At 38.1% G+C, this 4,898-nt stretch overlaps 1 non-coding gene across 1 annotated transcript; it reads right to left on the bottom strand.

Moving 5' to 3' along the window:
* Window positions 1-514: 514 nt before the first annotated feature.
* Window positions 515-618, bottom strand: LOC118758935 (U6 spliceosomal RNA). Its single transcript, XR_004995884.2, has one exon. It is a non-coding gene; the product is annotated as a U6 spliceosomal RNA (small nuclear RNA).
* Window positions 619-4,898: the final 4,280 nt, after the last annotated feature.

Below are 4,898 nucleotides of genomic sequence, written 5' to 3'. Positions count from 1 at the left end.
ATGCATATTTATGTGCATATAAATTGTCAAGCTCTGTTGAAATACATAACCTCATTTGTTCCTCTGGTCAAATGTGTGAAACCTATCTCTTCTTCAACATTTATTTCCAGTCATACTAATCAGGTAGAATAGCTGTCTCTTGTTCTGTTCATTATACCCTACCCTGAAAGCAAAACTTACATTGCCATATTGGCTCAGTGAATAATCTCATTTTATGGATGATGATATGGACAGATAGAAGAGCCTACTATCTGCCTTTGTTCAGTAATGAAATGCATTATTTAATAAAATGCAAATGTGTCCTAAATAGCTTTGTGCTCTTGGAAAAGTCACCTACTCTATATGGCCTTACTTCTACTGCAAAATGAAGAGTTTTAACTAACAATATCCCCAAAATCCTACCTTAAAATTTTACTGTGTGAATTTTAAATAGAATTAATACACATTTTGAGGCAATGAATTCAGACTCAAAATATTAATGTGGGCTGTTCACAATTTAACAAAGAGTATTTTTTAAAATATGCAATGCTTCATGAATTTGTGTGTCATCCTTGCACAGGGCCCACGCTAATCTTCTCAGTGTCATTCCAATTTTAGTATATGTCCTGCCAAAATGAATATTTTAAAAGCATTATACATTATGGGAGTCCATGTGATAATAGTCTCTATTGCAAATAGTTTACTTTTGCCAACTCATTCATGCTGGAACTCTATTTATACTCTGCAACATAGTACATCTAATAACAGAAAAATGTTATTCAGTGGTTGTACTACCAAATCCCCACATAACGTTTTGCCAAAATTGCATAGTGATTGACCCAATCCATTGAGTTTTTTTTCTTAATAGTTCTTTCACTTGGATCATAACCACAAGAAACCAGTGGAAATTCTTTCAAACCTTTTGGCTTTCTGTACCAACCTAATAGAAAATGGACATTTCCCCACTACAGATGAAACAAATGTTCTCTTTGGATAGGTTTTCTCTTTAAATAAACGTTTGCCATTGAAATCTGTGTTTAGATTTGGACTATTGGGGCATGACCAAGTTAAATAGATGCTTGCTGAAATATCTTTTTTTTATTTTGCTGATTCAGAAACATGTTAATTGTTCAGTCAAGTTAGTAACAATCATTATGTATCCTTTTAAAATAATTACTTTGTCAAAAGGTGGCACTTCTAATGTTTGATTATTTTGGCCCATGAAGTAGACTTCAGCCTTATGCAAACTACTTGAGTTATCTGCATTTCTTTTCCCTGAATACAAATGAATCCATTCAACTTATAATCACACTCTGTTCATGTATGCCCAAAAAAGAAGTCCAAAACCGGAAAGATGCCTGTTGTTTCCCAGAAAAAAAGGGAAAAAAAGGAGAAAGGAGGAAAGAAGGAAGGAAGGAAGGAAGGAAGGAAGGAAGGAAGGAAGGAAGGAAGGAATTTGTTTTCAGAAGTTCATGCTTGTATTTGTTTAGGGTAATATACTCTTTCTTTTAAAATTATTTTTATTATTGCTTGCATAGATTGTTTTTTTCCTTTTCTATTTTATTTTTAATTTTATGTTACAATTCCATAGGTTCTGGGATTTCTCCTACCCTCTCCACAAGTTTTCTCTGCCCATGATTATTTTTTATTATTTTTCATGATACATTTTTTAGGTATTGGTATTTCTCCCAACTGACTCCACTTTCTCCACCCCATGTCCCCCCCTAACATTTTTGCCATATTACTACACAGTATTATAGTCTTTTAGTAATAGTTACAAAACTACCATTCTGCTATTTAAGTTCTTCAAGTCATTGTAGGTATAAACAAAACAAAGTTTAATATAATATTGAAAAAGGATATTTAATTGCTAAACTGGGAGCCCTGCTTCTATTTTGGAGTAGAGAAGCTTAATAATGTATCTTCACTTCCTGGTACACTAGTCTCTAATACAGAGTATACCCATTCTTGCTCTCAGTTTGATGTGTATAAAATGTGAATCTACCTTAGATGATTTCCAAAGTCACTCCTATTCTAAATTTTGAGAACTCTACGGCTTCATTTACAAATCCAACAGAGCTAAGTTGATTTACCATGAATGTTCCCTTGTGGAACAGCAAATATGTTAAATATTTTAATGGTGCAAACCTAGATTGACATAGAAATGAAAACATAGGTTAATTTTTGTGGGGAGCGGGGTTCTGAAGCCATTCCCCAGAAGAGGAAAGCCGGAATAGGAGGGGCCATAGCAAGATGGTGGCTGGCCCAGGGCCAGGAGGCGGATCTGGTCTCACTAGCAGGTAAACAGGAAGCCACAGGCATAGGCTAATGCCCTTGCTGTGATTATTGGCCTATCACGTAGCACCAAGTGGACCACAGGGAGAAGTGATCGGACGAGAAAGATATAGAAGTAGCCGGTAAAAGCTAGGCGGGGGATGATGAAGGATGGAGACTGGGACGGACGAACAGATGAAAAACGATGGCGGAAGGAGAAATAGGGGAGCAGGGAGAAGAAGAATGGGCAGGAGGAAGGGTGACGGAGAGAAAGTAGAAAAGAGCGATGCAGACAGAAGCAGCAAAAGCAGAACGGAGAGAAGGGGCCAAGAATGGAGAAATGCAGCTGAAAGTATGGGAAGAAATATGGGAAGAAGGGTGGCGGAAAGAGGGCTGGAGAAGCGGAAGAGGAAAGCTTAGACCAATGGGGACAGCAGAGTGGAGATAAGGATTTAAATTCAGCTGCTTTTGGCAGTGAGGGGTTCGGTTGCAGTTCCGGCGTTTCCCGGACCTGCAGAGTATCCCTGGTCTTTTTAGTGTTGCTGCTGGCCAGCGACAAATTTTATTGACTACAACTCAATTTTCTCAGTCATTCTCTCTCTCTCTCTCTCTCTCTCTCTTCAAGGTACACTTATCTGAAAGAGTTAGAGAGAAAGACACACACATACATATACATTCCATCCTCTAAGTATTAGAGTACTCTGTGTTTAAAACTTTCACAATCTAAGGCAGGATGCAAATCTAGAATAAATTTCTTCCTTTCCTCAGAATTTCAAACACACACATACACACTCACACACACACACACACACACACACACACACACACAGAGACAATCTTCCATCTATTTCTTTCAATCTCCAAATGGCCTCAATAGCCAGAGTGGTCCAGGAAGCGGCCAGGAGCCAGGAGCTTCATGCAGGTCTCTCACACGGCTAGCAGGGAATCAAACACTTGGGTCATCTTCTGCTGCATTTCCTGAGCTCCTTTTTGGGAGGTAATTTAGAATTGGAATAGCCAAGACATGAACTGACTTTGCAGGCAGCAGCTTTACCTGTTATGGATACAAGGTCAGCTACTGTCATATGTATTTTTTGTCATCCGTAAACACTCAGCTTCCAAAAATACGGCAGTAAAATTTTATGTTTATTTCTTATTTATTTGTTTACTTATTATTTATTTTCATTTTAGTTTAGAAAGAGAGAGATTGAACTTCCATTTGCTAGTTCACGCTCCAAATATCTTCCAACAGTCAAGTCTTGGCCAAGTCAAAGCTCCAAGCCAGAGCTGCAATGGGAGTTTCCCACTTGGCTGGCAGTGACTCAAGAACTACAGCTCACACTGCACAGTTGTATCTCAGAGTACGGATTAAAAGAAAGCTAGAACTGGAAGCAGAGGTAGGACTTGAACCCAGATACTCTATTAAGGGATGTGGGAGTTTCAAAATTTATTTTAATATGTTCTGAAACACACACTTTTTGAAAATCAACATAGTTGCAAGTTAAGAATAACATAATTGGGATAGAGTCCTGCTTTTTCATTTCAAACATATTTATTCTTGCTTCTCTTAACTATCTTAACTGAGCAACAATATCCTCATCTTCAGAAAATTTACCTGTCAACTAAGAAAATGCCTTGTCCTTCCAGAAACTATCAAATTTGCCAAAGGTTCTTGTTTTGTGACTCAGTTATGGCCAATAAGAACCAAAGATAGGTTTCTTGGAAGACCCAGCACCTACCTGCATTTCCAAATAAAGAAACTATGGTAGCATATTAATTCTTCCCCTTTTTCGTCGCTATGATGTGTGGGTTACAGTCACCATCTTGCGGTCATAAAGAATGATGAAGAGAAAAGCAGAAGTTCTAATATCATTAGCTGGATTAATCAAAATCACAATAATCATTAATATCCAGACATCTGTCATTTGTAAAATAATTAAGACATTGGCTAGTAGTGGATACCTTGTTGTATCATCTGTGTCTCCTCACTGGGATCACAACACTCCGGCTCTCAGCGGCTAGGAAGCTTTTAAACATCAGTAGCAGAAAACTTCAGGTTTCACTTTCCATGAGAGTCAACATCCAAGAAGTAATTGACTCGGAGTATGAAGATCTGTTATCCCTCCATACGTTGGGACAACTCTGAAGAATCAACTGATGTACTGGCTTCATGGAAGCTCAGTTGAGTCCTTGTTATGGAGAAAACAGCCTCATTTACCCACTAGGCAGGACACTTCCGCCTCTCCCTACGGTGATGTTCCAAAAACACTGTGAAAACTTGAGATGCAGCTCCTTGGAAACAAATCAGTTTCAAACAGAAAGCTGTTTGATACACACTTAGATTTTGTACTGAAGTTGCGTCTTGTCAGGGTGGAGGAGTGTGCATTTGTATCTGGGCCCCTAATAAATGGACCTGAAATGTCATACCCTGTGGAATTACATAATTCAAAGCCTTTCCATTGTCACTAAGCATTGATGGTGCCCTGTGTTTACAACTTTCACAATTTTTGCTGGGACACAAATATAAAATACATTTGTCTAGCTTTCATCAGAGTGCCACAGATAGACAATTCTTAGCCATTTTCATAGAACACTGTTTTTCTTTCCTAATTGAGAACTTTCACTTGTTTACTTAAAACAAGACT

The sequence above is a fragment of the Ochotona princeps genome, chromosome 3 (genome assembly GCF_030435755.1).
Source record: "Ochotona princeps isolate mOchPri1 chromosome 3, mOchPri1.hap1, whole genome shotgun sequence".
Classification (NCBI taxonomy): domain Eukaryota; kingdom Metazoa; phylum Chordata; class Mammalia; order Lagomorpha; family Ochotonidae; genus Ochotona; species Ochotona princeps.
This window is presented reverse-complemented; position numbering and strand designations above follow the sequence as displayed.